The following is a 16802-nucleotide window of genomic DNA, read 5'->3' as shown; positions in this document are numbered from 1 at the left end:
ATTTGTGTTTTATTCCTAGGCTGTTTTATGGCACATGCAAAATTATCTGCTCCTGCCATGAACTATGAATTATTGTGCTAACATATGCACTAAAGGGAGGCTGTTTCTCATAAGTGGCATGGACATGAATCATTCTCCAGAGACATTTATCTGCCAAAAGTAAGAGGTTCGATGATCAGGGCACCTGGAAGCAGGCACCAGTTTGCTTCTCCCATTGCCTATTTCACCTGGTGACATGATCTCTTTACTGATGTAAATACAACATCACTACGCAAGTGAATAAAAGTAAGATATAAAACTTTGGTGCCATTCACCGGGAGGGTTTTGATGGTCTGCTTTAATTCCTCCAAACATTTTCCTCCTTTGGAGATCGTTCAGGAGGGAAAATAGCAAATGTTCAATTTTGGCACCAGAAAAGTTGCTAAAATTGTTTATGTGTGATGAATGTGCACTGAGAGGTAATAGGAAGCTTGATAGCCTCTGATATACCATACAGAAGAAGTCAGGTTTTACATTTTGTAGCCTTGTGCAAAGATTACCATCAGCTCTAAACTAAAGGTCGCTCTGCTGGGCATTTTCTAATCCATTAGTGTACTAACAAGTTGGTTTTCGAAGTTTGTACCTTCAGGGAATGCTTTCCACATCAGCTTGTCTGGAGAAATGCCCTTGTATAAGTTTCTAAGTTAAGATTCAGAGAACCATACAACAAATTCTGTTTATGTAAGGAGTGATGATATTACTGAAATCCATAATTACTTCGCTGAGCAAATGAATTTGCCCAACTCAAACTTTAGAGCCATAGGGACCAAATGTTATTGCTCTCCAAGTCCTCCCATACTTTGGAAGAGGAGATGAGATCCTGCTCATGGGCAAATTACTTCAGAAGAGCCATGCTGGATAAGCCCAAAGGACTAACTCAGGGTTGGGAAACCACCAACCAGTGAGCCTACTGAGGCCTCCCAGTCCTCCCCATTTAGTTAAGTCACACCCATCTGTCCTAGACCTGACATCATAGATGAAGTCAAGTGTAGGGATAATATGTGTACATATTATGGCAACAATGTACACAAAGCAGTGTGAATACTCTGGTACAATGCTGATAGCAACAATACCAGACCCTCTAAGTGTCCTTATTTTTCAGGGACAGTCCCATCTCGGTTTCTGATTTGATCCTGGAATGTCCTGCTTTTCTTTAGGACATCCCTGCTTTCATTATAGAAATGTTGGAGGGTATGGCTAGGTAAAGGTAAAGGAAAAGGGATCCCTGACCGTTAGGTCCCGCCACAGACAACTCTGGGGTTGCGGTGCTCACCTTGCTTTACTGGCTGAGGTAGCCGGCGTACAGCTTCCGGGTCACATGGCCAGCATGACTAAGCCGCTTCTGGCGAACCAGAACAGTGCATGGAAATGCCATTTACCTTCCTGCTGGAGCGGTACCTATTTATCTACTTGCACTGCATGCTTTCGAACTGCTAGGTGGCCAGGAGGAGGGTATGGCTAGGATGATGCCCCTATTTTCATCAGAGAAATGTTGGAGGGTATAGAGTTATATGACCCCTGAGCCAAGGTGATACGTAACTATACAACCTCTAGAAGACATCTGAAGGCAGCCTTGTATACGGAAGTTTTTAAAACGCTTACCGTATTTTTCGCCCTATAGGACGCACCGTCCCATAAGGCGCATCTAGTTTTTTTGGGGGGAAATAAAGGGGGAAAAATTATTTTCCCCCCCCAGGCGCGGGGCTGGGGTGGGGGAGGCCCGAGCTTCCCCCAACCCCAACCCCCAAACAGGCAGCTCTCTGCAAGCCGTGGGAGCCCAGCGCTGGCTCCTGCTGCTTGCTGAGAGGTCCGAGAAACCTGGACGCGCTGATCTCAGTGCGCGCAGACTTCGGCATGCAGGCGACTCTCCGCAGGCAGCGGGAGCGCTCCCGCTGCTTGCGGAGAGGTCCGCGAAGCCTGGTGTGATGGCCTGGGATTCCGATTCAGAGGCTGAACCAGAGGAATCCCAGCCTGCACAGGAGTCCCCGCCTCCAGGGCCGGCTGAATTGGGGCAGGGCTTGGATTCTGAAGCACCTGCACCTGTGTTAGATCCTCAGGAGCAGGCATCAGGTGATCCCACTCTGGCTCCAGGAGTGCTTGAGGACTCAGTGGCGTCAGGTGAGCCTCCTCCAGGGCCCAGTAACCCTTTAGCCTCTCCTGATCTGCAGAGACTTAGGGCAGAGAGGCGAAGGGAACTGGTTGCTCCCAGGAGGAGTGCTCGCCTTAAGGCCAGAGGAGGCGGGGCTCCTGGGGGTCAGGACCGCCCCCGGCCTTAGAAGAGGATAAAAGCCCAGTCAGCCCGGCCCCAGGTTGCGGGAGCAACGTTGTTGTTGGCTTCGGACCTTCCTGTGTTCCTGACCCCTGCTCGGCCTCCTGTTCCTGACCATCCGGTACTCCTGTTCCCTGCCCGGCCTCCTGTTCCTGACCATCCGGTGCTCCTGTTCCCTGCTCGGCCTCCTGTTCCTGATCATCCGGTGTTTCTGTTCCCTGCTTGGTCTCCTGTTCCAGCGTTCCTGTTCCCCGCCCGGCTCTCCGCCTCGGACCTCGCCCCTCTTCGTGTGGACTCTGCTTACGCCCACGGTACCTTACCCCCGGGACCAGCACACCTGGAGAGCGAGAGGGGTGGGTGCGCACCGACCCCTCTCGCTCTCCAGGCTTCAGCGAAAGCCTGCATTTGCCCCATAGGACGCACACACATTTCCCCTTCATTTTTGAAGGGGGAAAAGTGCGTCCTATAGGGCGAAAAATACGGTAATTATGTTTTTATGTATGTTGGAAACCATCCAGAGTGGCTGGATGGGGAATGATGATGATGATGATGATGATGATGATGATGATGATGATGATTTTCTATGAATTTGAGAGAGGTGGATATTCTCCATAGGAGAATGGCATCATTTTCTGTTTTGCTCTGTGCTCATCACATGCAGCTGTTTCTCTTCTGCTGCAGTTCACTTTCTGGCAAAAGCTGCTTCATTCATCTCACTAACCACATGTGAGAAATTTACATAGATGATTACATAATTCATTACATATATTACAGTACGTTTCCGAGCAGAATTCAATGTGTTGGTGCTGACCTTTAAAGCCCGAAACGGCCTTGGTCTAGTATACGTGAAGGAGCGTCTCCACCCCCATCATTCTGCCCAAACACTGAGGTCCAGCTCTGAGGGCCTTCTGGCAGTTCCCTCGCTGTGAGAAGTGAGGTTACAGGGAACCAGGCAAAGGGCCTTCTTGGTAGTGGCGCCTGCCCTGTGGAATGCCCTCCCAGCAGATGTCAAGGCAATAAACAACTATTTGACTTTAAAAGATAACTGAAGGCGGCCCTGTTTAGGGAAGTTTTTAATTTCTGATGCTGTATTGTTTTTAATATTCGGTTGGAAGCCGCCCAGAGTGGCTGGGGAAACCCAGCCAGATGGGGGGGGGGGTTAAATAATATATTGTTGTTGTTGTTGTTGTTGTTGTTGTTTTATTCTATTGTCATTCCATCATTCCATTCCATTCATTTGAATGCAAAGGGGAGGGAGAACACAATCTATTATTATATATTGTTTGCTGGCAAAGCAACAGTAATACCCATCATATTCACTGCATTGATTTCTGTTTTGCATAGGGAACAAGTAAATCAGCATGGGCAATTTCTGATCCTGTTCTTTGGCCTTCCTGGATGTAGCTCAGTGGTAGGACACTTGCCCTGTATCCAAAGGAGTCACAGACATCTCTAGACAGACTGCTAGGAAAGATTCCTCCCTGGAGAGTCAGTAGTTGTACCTTGGGTTAAGTACTTAATTCCTTCCGGAGGTCCGTTCTTAACCTGAATCGGTTCTTAACCTGAAGCACTACTTTAGCTAATGGGGCCTCCTGCTGCCGCTGCGCTGCCAGAGCACGATTTCTGTTCTTATCCTGAAGCAAAGTTCTCAACCTGAAGCTCTATTTCTGGGTTAGCGGAGTCTGTAACCTGAAGCGTATGTAACCTGAAGCGTATGTAACCTGAAGCATATGTAACCCGAGGTACCACTGAATCTGACTTTTAGAAGACTTCTGAAGGCAGCCCTGTTTAGGGAAGTTTTTAATGGTTGATGTTTTGCTGTGTTTTTAATATTTTGTTGCACAGCCTTCAGAACCAATGTGATTTAGCGGTTAAAATCTTGGATAGAGACCTGGGAGACCCAAGTTCAAATCAACAGCCATGTTGTGGGTGACCTTGGGCTTCTCACTCTGTCTCAGCCTAACCTACACCACAAGGTTGTTGTGGGGATTATATAGGGCATGAAAAACCATGTGGGCTGGTGTGGAAGAGTCCCAACTGTGAGATGGAGAGGTCTGGAGGGCCACATTTCACCTCTGGGCCTGAGTTTCCTTGCCCTAATTAAACACATTCCGAAGCTATGGGGCCACCACTGTAAAAGCCCATCCTCTTGTTACTACACAACACTCCTTGGTTACGATTCTGAATATATAGTCATCTTGGTATAATGCTGTCTCTCTTATTACGGGAAAAAGTAAGGCCAGCTCTGGTCACCCCAGAGGAAACTATTACACTAAATAATATACATTTTGGGGCATCAACTAAGCAACTGAATGCAAAAAGAAGGGAAAATAGAAATCCTGGAGGTAATGTTTTATTGAATAGCGTCTCGAGTGCTGAAAAATAGCCTTGACACTTCCTAAGTCTTGCTAAAATCCCAATCTTGAGAAACTTGGAAAATAAGAGGTTGCCTTGAGCAAGGGCTATTGTTCAGAATATAAGGTTAACCAAGACAAAATAGAGGTCAGAGTAATGGCCTCACACTTAATGACAGAAGCTTTCAATCCCACCGAAAACTTTTCAGACAAGAAATTAATAGCTGGAGGGACAATGCATTGGGAGGAATGTTAAACTTTTTGGGTCCAAGCAAATACGTTCTTTTAAAATGCCTGCTTTTGACCTGCAGCTAAGAAAGTGAGGATTTCTGAGCAGAGATTGCAGTGTAATTATTTGTGAAAGGCTTCAATGAGAGAGAGTGGGTGGCTATCTGAGATTAATAAGGTGGCCAACCAATCAATACTTTTCTGATAAGACCACTAAAAATCATGGTCTGTTGCATAAGCCCCACCTAGTTCAGCACTCTGCTCTCATGATCCTCTACCTGATGCCCATTGGACACTCCCCTTGACCTTCTGACCTATTCTTCATGCTAGGGACGACCATCTTGGCTGTGAGTCTTGGAAGACCTGCTCCGTGCCTTGTAGGCCTTTTTTCTAACTGGCCTGGGAAGGTGGGGCCCTGACTGACTCTAGCTACAAAAGCTGAGGCAACATTGGGTTGGGGTATTGTTTGGGGTTTTGATGTTCTTGATATTAATATTATGCTTCTTTATTATAATTTATGTGGAGATTGTTCAGTTTGGTAGTGTCCTTTTTGATGCATTTATGACTGCTTTTCTTAATTTGTAATTATGTATTTTTTAGGTTGTAAGCCGCCTTGAGCATGGCTTTAACTGCGGAAAAGTGGCATACAAATAATTGTTATCATTATTATTTACTGAATGAATATATCGCCTTATACCCGAGGGTCTCATGATGTACCGTATGTATCCATGACGTAGCATCCAGCCAGGTAAGGTAGGAAAAGACACACCCATTTGTCTCTATGGCAACAGAGTTCATTCTTCAGACATGTAAATGGAAGTACAGTGGTACCTCGGGTTACATACTCTTCAGGTTACATATGCTTCAGGTTACAGACTCCGCTAACCCAGAAATATTACCTCGGGTTAAGAACTTTGCTTCAGGATGAGAACAGAAATTGTGCTCTGGCGGCGCGGCAGCAGCAGGAGGCCCCATTAGCTAAAGTGGTGCTTCAGGTTAAGAACAGTTTCAGGTTAAGAACAGACCTCCGGAACGAATTAAGTACTTAACCCAAGGTACCACTGTGTTTAACTGGCTAGTAACCTAACAGAGAAAGGATTACAGGTTTGGGAGGGACCCACAAATATAAGACTATGATCTTGGTTGATGCAGAGTAGAAAACTCAACATTAAACTCTATATCTATGTTCTGGTGGGTGCTCAGTGCTGAGGCCAGTGTGCCACATGCTGTGCTGACCCTGGAGAGATCCCAGTCCTATACTGGGCTGGTGAGTCCAGTTCACCATCTAGCTGTGCTGTAGACCTCTGCCTTGATGTCCCCAAGGCACCAGCAAGGTTGATACCCTGTGAGTTCCTACTGCCTTCGCCACCCATAAGCCATTGCGCCTCTGTCAATCTCCGGCTTCCATGGTCCTCTTCCCCACAACTCTCACATCAAGCAAGCATCCACTCTGGGAAGTTGTGGCAACCATGAATGCCCCAGCTCCCCTTCATACAAAGCCCTTGGCTGCTGCAAGGAGACTCACCACCTAGGTCTTAGCTTTAATGGTCACAGGTGGTGAGTCAGGTGCTCTTAGCCTTGCACTCATCCACACAGGCCTGTCCAGCTGTTCTGCTCTCTTAATCATCCTCCTGGCCCTCAGAGACAGCAGCGGTCCTGTTCCTTCAGGGTCCTAGCTCCCACTGTGTTGAAGGGTTGTGTGACCTCCAGGTATTGTATGATGACTTGTGGCTCTCCTGCTGGCCTCTTGTCCACCAGCTCCTCCCAGTGTTCCATGGGATTGCTGAGGTCTTCTGAAGTCTCCTGACTCCCAGTAGCCACTGGTGTCATCTACCAGGGCATTCTCCTCCTGCCACTCTTGATGCCCCTGCTACTCTATGACCCTCTATCAACCTTATTCTGCATTCTGGAGCTTATTCCAAAGGATTCTAGGCTCTCTGACTACAACACAGACCTACTGAAATATTTGAATGGGTGTTCAGAAATAGTCTGAAATGTCTGGATTATTTCCAGGTCGCCTTTGTTAAACCTCGGCCAGTGCCTTTGATTTATTTGTTTGAAATCTGGTATACACCCCTACCCAAAGTCTTCACCTAAACTCCAGCAAAGAACCCAGTTATACTGGAGTGCCAGCAACAGTGATAGGATAGAGGGGCTTTTTTATATATTAAAAAAAACCCATTCATTTCATATTTACCCGTTTGCAAAGCTGAGAGCAACTGAACTGACCCCAGCTTTAACATTCAATCACGGCTGTTTAAAAGTGGTTTTGGAAACCTTTTGTTACATTGCATATGAAGACTGTTATGACTCCTGTACAAAGCATTTCATGGGGTGTATATTCTAAGAGGCTATTGATCTAGAGCTGTGGCTAAGGAGAGGGAAATATTATGGTGATTTAAAATATAGGATTTTTAATAATAAGGTTTTCATGGCTGTCTTCAAAGCTATTATTATCCCAGCCAGTCTTTTACGTCACAACCCAATTTCTGCCCTTAGATTGCTATTTTGCTCTATTCATGGGAGTTACTATGGGAGTGAGTAAACCAATATTATAGCTTTTTCACGAATGTTTTCAGAAGTGTCTCTCCTTTTTGAAAGTCTGTTGACTCATCTGTTCTGTCCTATTTGCCCTTGTTCTCCATCTCACTTGCCCTCACTGGTTCTGAGATAATGTGGAATGATAGATCCCATGAACTTCACTGTTTCCTGTGTGACATTGCTGATGAAAGCACAGACCTGGTTATTTCTGAATTCCTCTTTTTTATCATGATGTTTTTACTGTTTTATTATCTTTAACGTTGTCTCTGTGGACCGTATAGAGAATTCTAAGGTGAGGATGGTGGGGGTTGCGAGAGAAAAAGGGGAGCTGGAAAAATCACCTCCTTTCCATTTCCAGCAGCAGATACCTGCACTAGATCAAAAACTCTTCTGTAAATACAATTGCATCAGTTGGATCCTACCCTCTGTGATGGAATGAAGGTGTTGTGAATATTTACTTCTGCTCCACTTTGTTCATTACCCAGGTGAGGGAACACCTTTTAAATATACCACAGAACCAAGGAAATTCCCATATACAGGAGGGACCCAGCATTTATTGTAGCTGCTGCAATAAGAAGGAGCTCAGCCTAAGGTGGTTGGGTTCTAGCTGAGAAGAAATCAGCCACAAGGAGAATTGGAACAAGGGTATTATACGCAAAGCACACAAAGAGTCGTAAAACATCTAAGCATTCTTAAAACATAAACATCCCTCTACATACATCAAGAAAGGTCATGGGATGTTAAATACGCATGACTTCATACTGATATCAGCTTCCTTGCGGTGTCCCAGAACAACTGGTCTAAAATGTCGAAAAGCAGTGTTCAATGTCTGGTCAAAATATAAGGACTTATTGGAAAACAAGACCCCAAGGTGGTTATCACCAATGGAGGCTAAGGCCCCGAAAAGACTCAATATGGAGGCCAAATGGCCGAAATATTGGGAAATAATAGAAAAAGATGGAGACAACTGGAGGTTGCAGAGTATGGAGAAATTAAAGGGGAAAGTGCGAGATTGGTTAAATTATGCTCAGATCAAAGAAGTTTTTAAGTCAGATAAAAAATTAGGATTCCAGGTGGAAAAATCAAAATTAGAAACAGAACTGTTAGAACCCAGCTCTAAGATACTTTCAAGAATGTATAACTTGCTGCTAAAATGGAATACACAGGACGAAACGGTCAAATCAGCTATGATAAAATGGGCACAGGACATTGGGCACAATATCATGTTTGCTGACTGGGAAAAGTTATGGACCACAGGTTTGAGATTTACGGCATGTAATGCCTTGAAAGAAAATATTATGAAAATGATATATAGGTGGTACATGACTCCAGTCAAGCTTGCAAAGATATACCATTTGTCTGACAATAAATGTTGGAAGTGTAAAGAAGCTGAAGGAACATTATTTCACCTCTGGTGGACTTGCCCTAGAGTGAAGGCCTTCTGGGAAATGATATATAATGAGATGAAAAAGGTATTTAAGTATACCTTCCCTAAGAAACCAGAAGCCTTTCTCTTGGGCATTGTCGGCCAGAGTGTGCAAAAGAAGGATCGAACCTTTTTTATGTATGCTACAACAGCAGCAAGGATACTCATTGTGAAATGCTGGAAAACTCAAGATTTGCCCACACTGGAAGATTGGCAGATGCAACTGATGGACTATATGGAACTGGCTGAGATGACTGGCAGAATCCGAGACCTGGGAGAAGAACTGGTGGAGGAGGACTGGAAGAAATTTAAGGATTATCTACAAAAACATTGTAAATTGTATGAATGTTAAGAAAGATGTAAGATTTGTAATAACATGGCTCCAACAAATTAGTAATAAGGAATACAAATTTGAAGGTAATTGAAAGAAAAGACAAATTTTGGATAAACAGTATTTTATAATTGAGTTCCAATAAGAGAGTTGTTAAATTTCAAAACTTGAGATATTAATAGTGGAAAATTTTATTATATATACTAAATTAAGTTAATAATTTGCTGGCAAAATTTTTATGAGTTTAGAAAGCAGGAACAAGAGGCGTGAGGAAGTCCAAGGAAGTGTATGAAATGTGGATATTGGAAAATGTTATGTTATTATGTGTCTTTATTGTTAAACAAAAATTTAATAAACATTATTTTTTAAAAAAAAAAAAAAAAAACTGGTCTGAAATGTCACCATTGTATCACCATTCCCCTGGCAACCAGGTCAGGCTGTTGACATTCCTTCCTCTCTCTTACTTCCCTTGGGTCTCCCATCTCCCAGGAATCTTCAGGAATAGCTGACTTTACCCTCTGGTGCTAACTCAAAATAACATCCTAGAGGGCCATTTGTGGCACATTCAAGTTTAGATAGGAGCTCTTGTTTATGGCCCACAGGAAATCAACCTTTCCCACTCTAAAATATCAAAGGCTATTAAAAGTGAAATACTGAAACATTGTTAAAATAAAAAATATATACGGCTTGGGTCTCTAATTCGCATATCAAAGGGATGCCCAAAATGCTTTTTCATCATTCAAAGCCCATTGCTGGCCCAGGCCTGTATGAATGAAACCAGTTGTCGAAAATCTGTTTTCTGGCAGTTATTGATTTGCTCAGTTCTTTGCTTGTTTCAAACATGGACACCGAATGGATTCCGGGTCTTCTCTGGACGCACCCCAAGGATGGAACTGTTTCTAAGCTAAGCCCAAGCCTATGTACATGTCACCATAATCTTTCCTATGAAATGTGGACATCCATCATAATTTCTAATCACCCATGCAAATTGCCTTCCCAGCTAAGTAAGCGAAAATTATATTCACCTCATGTTTTCAGCACAACAACAACCTACTCCACTGTTCCAAGCTATGACAAGCAATTTAATCATGGTAGTTATAAATGGACTTAACTCCACTTCGGCGGAAAGAGGCTATTAATGCAAGTTATTACTGCCCCAAAGCATTAGAGTGCGGAGGTTAGTCAAAACAAGTGTCAAGTTAAGCTTTTCACCCAGAGACAAAATAATGACCTACATTCAGACTTCTTCCTCTTCTTTTTTTAAAATGACATCGATGAAAAGAGTAAAACCCTAGGTTCGAATGACATCTAATCATGATAGACTGGAGAAGAGACAGTGAATTAACCAAAGAGACATGTTGTTTCAGCCATGATCGAATTAGAAAATAGTTCAACTAGTGTACAAATTCCTAATGAAATATTTTCTTCCCAGCAAATTGGAAAGCAACTGATTTTGTTCAAAGGGAAGTTTAAAGGAAAAAGTTGGCATTTTTGGGATGGGATTCTATCGCATCCCAGCAGATGCAGGTTGCAGAATGATAGCTGGTTGGAAGGCGTTGCACAACAGAACAACTTCCCCGACAGAAGGAAAACGCTATGGAAATGCATTGGAAAGTGTGGGATAACTTTTTAGCTTAGAGAAAAGGTCAGTGACACGGCAGAAGTTTATACAATTATTGTTATGTACTGAGTTGAATAGGATCCAAAATGCAGCAGTCTGATTGGTCCTAGAAGAATAGGATTCAGAATACAGCAGTCTGATTGGTCCTAGAACAATAGGATCCAGAATGCAGCAGTCTGATTGGTCCACAGGAGCCACCCAATCCAGCTCCAGGTTGAAGTAAATCTACAACCTGATTGGCCTACAGGAGAATCCTGGAAATAGCCAATCACGTGGGGCCCATTGTGTAAATAATGTATATAAAGCAGACATTCTGGGGGAACTTCCATTCCTCCTCACCACTATGAGGCTGAGTAAAGAGCATGAAATCCACTCTCGACTCTGAGTATATTTCAATTATAAAGGACCAGGTGCGCAGTCTGGGAGTTATTTTGGACTCACATCTGTCCATGGAGGCTCGGAAATTCAAAGTGTTGGTCAGTTCTTTGTCCAGGGCAGCTGTCTATCAGCTCCATCTGGATCGCCAGCTGAGACCCTACCTGCCTGCACATTGTCTCACCAGGGTGGCACATGCTCTGGTTATCTCCTGCTTGGACCACTGCAATGCACTCTGTGTGGGACTACCTTTGACGGTGACTGAGGACGGAAACTGCAACCAATCCAGAATTCAGCAGCTAGACTGGCGAGTGGAAGCAGCCACCAGGACCATATGACACCGGTCCTAAAGGATCTACACTGGATCCCAGTCCGTTTCCGAGCACAATTCAAAGTGTTGGTGTTGACATTTAAAGCCCTTAATAGCCTGAGCCCTGTATACCTGAAGGAGCATCTCCACCAGGCAGAGGCCTTCTCGGCAGTGGCGCCCGCCCTGTGGAACACCCTCCCATCAGATGTCAAATGGATAGAGAGCTTTGTGAATTTTAAAAGACATCTGAAGGCCGCCCTGTTCAGGGAAGTTATTAGTGTGTGATGTTGTGTTGTATTTTTATTATTTTTTGTTGGGAGCTGCCCAGAGTGGCTAGGGCAACCCAGATGGGTGGCATATAAACAACAACAACAGCAGCAGCAGCAGCAACAACAACAACAACCACCACCACCACCACCACCACCACCACCTAACAACCACCACCACCACCACCACCTAATTATTTGTATTATTCATGGCATGGAGAAAGGGGACAGAGAATAGTTTTCCTCCTTCTCTCCTCACACGTGAATTTGTGAACATTCAATGTAGCTGAATGTTGGAAGATTCAGGACTATTGAAATAAAATATTTCTTTGCTCAGTCCATAGTTAAACTATGAAACTATGACTTCCAACTTTTATTGCTTTAAGGAAGATTGGAGAAATCCATGGAGGATAAAGCAATAAATGGTAAAAGCAACACCCCCTCTCCACTGCCAATCATGGTTTGTTTTTCTCAATGGTGACATTTCCTCCAAACAACTGGGCCAGGACGATGATGATCTCAGATGAAAATTCTGGAGATTGTATATAGATGGGGATGCATATTCATGAAATGTTTAATTAATAAAAAAAATATCAAGCTGCTGAATCATGCTCTCAATATATTTATGTTATTTTATTTTATTTTAAAATCTGAACATCTTAAACAGAAGTAAGGCTCAGCTGGAATTCCAACCAGCAGTCAAGGAGGAAATGTGTTTGCCTCCAACAACCTTAATTCAATAATATTCTGAGAGCTTGAAATTCCCAAATGGAGCCTGCTGCATGAAAAAGAATAATAATTCATTAATTCTGCAGCTCAAAAATCAATACAGGAAACCCAACTGAACTAGAAAGCATATACCATAAGTCAAATTATCATCATTATGGATTACTCATTTTCATTTATTTTATTTTATGAGAATTCAAATAAGCCACTTTGAGGCAAATTCCTTTTGTTTTGTGTGAGGCTGAAATACGATTGGAAAGGATATCAGAAACAAAATGATTTTAATAATGATAATAATAATTATTTCAGGGGTTGAGAACTGGGGTTGATTTCTTCTCCTTTTCCCCTTCACTGGAATATTGTTGGGGCCTTGATAAATAAGAGGCAGTTGAAGCCATAACTGGGCATGACTGATAAGCAGGGATGGCAGCAACAGGCTAGGGAGAAGGCATGGAGGATGATGGGTCCAGCCTTGTTATTTCCCAATGGAGCCTTTATGTAAACACAGGCCACATTCAGACTACAGTGGTACCTCGGGTTACAGATGCTTCATGTTACAGGTGCTTCAGGTTACAGACTCCGCTAACCCAGAAATAGTACCTCGGGTTAAGAACTTTGCTTCAGGATGAGAACAGAAATCGCACAGCGGTGGCGTGGCGGCAGCGGGAGGCCCCATTAGCTAAAGTGGTGCTTCAGGTTAAGAACAGTTTCAGGTTAAGAACGGACCTCCGGAACGAATTAAGTACTTAACCCGAGGTACCACTGTATAGGTTTTAAGCATCATTATGCCACTTTAAACAACCATGGCTTCCTCCACAGAATCCTGGGAGCTGAAGTTCCCTAGGAAGAGGGGTCGATTGTTACACCACTCTGGGAACTGTAGTTCTGTGAGGGAGGTTTGGGTCTCCTGACAGCTCTCAGCACCCTTAACAAACTACAGCTCCCAGAAGATGTTAGCAACTGCAGAGCGCTCTCCTCGCTCAGCCTGTTAACCTCAGGGTTTGAGAAAGGTTACATGTCCGCCTTGGGAAGATGTGTCACCATTGCAGCGATGGCAAACAGTGAAATTTGCAAAAAGCTTGCTTTTCCTTTGCATATCGAAAGATAATTGGACAGTGCATTATCAAGCTTTATATCTCTGCTCTGTGTTCCTGTACGTATTACGCAGGGCCCTCTTCACAGATTTTATGAAGGGATTGCCTGTTTTAACAATGCGAAAGGCTTTGGATCAACAATTTTAAAATGTTTCCAGACCCTTGATCGCCTTCGTTGCCCTGCTCTGCACTCATTCCAGCTTGGCAACATCCTTCTTAAATTGTGGTGCCCAGAACTGGGCACAGTATTCCAGGTGTGGTCTCCTAGAACTGTAGAGTTGGAAGGGATCCTGGCGGGAATCCAGTCCAACCCCCTGCAATGCAGGAATCTCAACTTGATCATACATGACAGATGGCTACCCAACCTCTGCTTAACAGAATTAATAGACTCTGCTTAACCTCTGCTTAGTTTAGTCCTGTGACTAAAGCTTACTGTTATGATCTTCAGTCGTTAGCATGCTGTTGTCAGATGCAGCATGCTTTTGAATTCCAGTTGCGTGTTGAGGTCCCCAAGCCACCCCTCAAATAAATCACAACTCACACATAATTTTTGTTTAAGGTTTTTGGCATAATTTTGGCCACAACTTTATTAAAATACATAGCTCTGAGTGGTTGCTTAGGCATTGGTTAAGACTATCTGCCCCCTCCCCCCCGCCTGGGGACAGTACTGACATCCGAACTCCGTCAAATGCCAGTAAGAGAAAACAAATATTGGGGAGCAAAGGAGCTGAGTCACAGGCCCTCAGCGCTCACCCGCATGCTTCCTGGGGCTTGTCGGCCCTAGCCCCTCTCCAGGGATTCGGATGAAATCGTGGCAAGCCCCTGGATTCCTTTAACGGAATTCCCTTCCGCAGCAGCATTGGAGGGGCAGGTACAGCCAATCCTTACTCCTCCTCCAACCAATTGCTAACCAATGCCTAACCGCCAACCTTTCAAGTTGTGACGATTTGCTATGCAGTAGGCAAAAACCAAATGACCCAACAGAGGGGTGACTCAGCGGACCCCACCACAACACGTGCTCTCATTTAAGGAGAACACGCTTTGCTCAAAACTACAAGGGGGGGGGGGAGGTTACTGTTGTATCCAGGTGTTGGTGTCTAAGGAGCCAAAGAAAAATGCTTGAGGTTTCAGACCTGGCCTACGGGCCAGTGATTCACCAATTTTTCCTCTACAACATCGGGTTGTGTCCTTAAATTCTAAGACACAAGATTCTAAAACACAAGTTTTATTTACATAGCTTGCTGGTGATACAGTGCAATGGAGGCTCACTGTTACATGTTGCTGCACCTTGTTTGAAGAGGAAAAAAAGCTCCTGTGGTCTTTTTATTGCTTGCAATTAATGCAGACACACAAACACAAGCACACATGCACCCAGCAGCAAACGTCTCCTTATCTAGTTTTCGAAATTAACTTCTATACACTTGTCAAGTCCATATAGTGATAAAAAGAAGCATTTTGTATAATTAGAACCAGGGATGAGTTGAAACAGTTTTTCATGAATTTTTTTGGACAGTGTCAAAAACCACCTGCTTTTAAAAACAGCTTTGTGACGTTCCTTGAGAAATCTTTCCCTATTTGTTCGTATTATTTCGGCTTCCCTTCTGTCTCAGTTTGGTAGCACATGCTCCCATATCTGTAGCACTGTGAGTTCATCACGTTCAGTTTGCAATTCCTGATTGGCCAGGATCGCACAGAAACTTGAGATTCCATTATGTTCACTCTGTGATTCTTTATTGGCTGGGTCTCAGGGATCAGCAAACTTTTTCAGCAGGGGGCCAGTCCAGTGTCCCTCAGACCTTGTGGGGGGCTGGAAAGAAAGAAAAAAGGAATGAATTCCTATGCCCCACAAATAACCCAGAGATGCATTTTAAATAAAAGGACACATTCTACTCATAACAAAATAAAAAAATCCTTCCAGTAGCACCTTAGAGACCAACTAAGCTTCCAACATAATAAAACATATATAACATAATAAAACATTATTTTTTTTTAAAAAAAAACTTCCCTATACTGAAGGATTGCCTTCAGATGGCTCAAGGGTCGGATAACTCCACACGCTCCAACATTTCTCCAATGAAAATAGGGACATCCTAAAGAAAAGCTGGACATTCCAGGATCAAATCAGAAACTGAGACAACTTCTCTAAATCAGGGTTATCCCTGGAAAATAGGGACACTTGGAGGGTCTGCCCTTAAAGATTACCCAGACCAGACTCCGAAGCTGTGAATATACAGTGGTACCTCGGGTTACATACACTTCAGGTTACAGACTCTGCTAACCCAGAAATAGTACCTCGGGTTAAGAACTTTGCTACAGGATGAGAACAGAAATCATGCTCCGGCGGCACAGTGGCAGCAGGAGGCCCCATTAGCTAAAGTGGTGCTTCAGGTTAAGAACAGCTTCAGGTTAAAAACAGACCTCCGGAACAAATTAACCCGAGGTACCACTGTATAGAGAGTTTCTCTGATAGGAGTCGGAGACTTTGCTTAGTGTGCCAAAATGCAATGTTATAGAGAAGACAGGAAATGTTAGAAACTGTGATCATGGCAGGTGATCACTTAATGCCCTCTCTGTCTCCTTTTCAGCAGCTTGTTGTGCATTTAACATCGCACAAGCGATGCAACCTTTGATCTCTACCAGCCAGCCCGAGCTTAAGGCAATATGCACAAAATGAGCCTTATTCTTTGCCAATGCGAATCTGCATGAAGAAACTGCAGCAGGAAGAACCCGCCACCCAGGGATTGATGGACAGGAAGCTTGTTTTCCTATGGAGCAGAGCCAGTTGCGTCTGTGTACAACAAACAAGACTGTCGATCAGAAGCGGTCCGGGCTGGATGACATGACAAATAGTCGAGGCAAAGCTTTCATTATTCATAACGCGATGGTGAATTATTAATTGTGTCTCGGCGAGTGGACCGCAGAGAGGACTGGAAATCGTGCCGTAAAAGGTTTCAGAGAAGGACAAAAAAAGAGAGGAGAAATAACTATTGTTATCTTTTGGACGCATGTATTTTAAGATGGCTTGCTGCTTGCTGCGAGTTGATCCAAGGCCACCTTTGCAACATACATTTAAAGCGCTTTAAAAAGTCATGGCTCTCCACCACAAGAATTCTGGGAGCTGTCGTTTGTTGACGGACTATTCTCTTTTCTCCACCCCAAGCTACAATTCTCAGACCTGTTTACCCATTACTCCCTCTTTGCAAGTAACTCTGGGAATTGTAG

The 16802-nt window shown here is 43.9% G+C and overlaps 2 long non-coding RNA genes across 2 annotated transcripts in view; one reads left to right on the top strand and one right to left on the bottom strand.

The window, feature by feature from the left end:
• The window catches only part of LOC310842223, a 249232-nt gene extending 243273 nt beyond the window's left edge, over window positions 1–5959 (top strand). Inside the window, exon 2 of the long non-coding RNA XR_014563013.1 lies at window positions 5743–5959. This is a non-coding gene — a long non-coding RNA (uncharacterized lncRNA). The remainder of the gene's footprint in view (window positions 1–5742) is intronic.
• LOC310842158 overlaps window positions 1–16802 on the bottom strand; it is a 405803-nt gene that overhangs the window by 278346 nt on the left and 110655 nt on the right. The window lies entirely within an intron of this gene.

The sequence above is a fragment of the Podarcis gaigeae genome (assembly GCF_964106915.1).
Source record: "Podarcis gaigeae genome assembly, chromosome: 3".
NCBI lineage: Eukaryota > Metazoa > Chordata > Lepidosauria > Squamata > Lacertidae > Podarcis > Podarcis gaigeae.
Note: the sequence above shows the minus strand (reverse complement) of the source record. Positions and strands in the feature narration are given on the sequence as shown.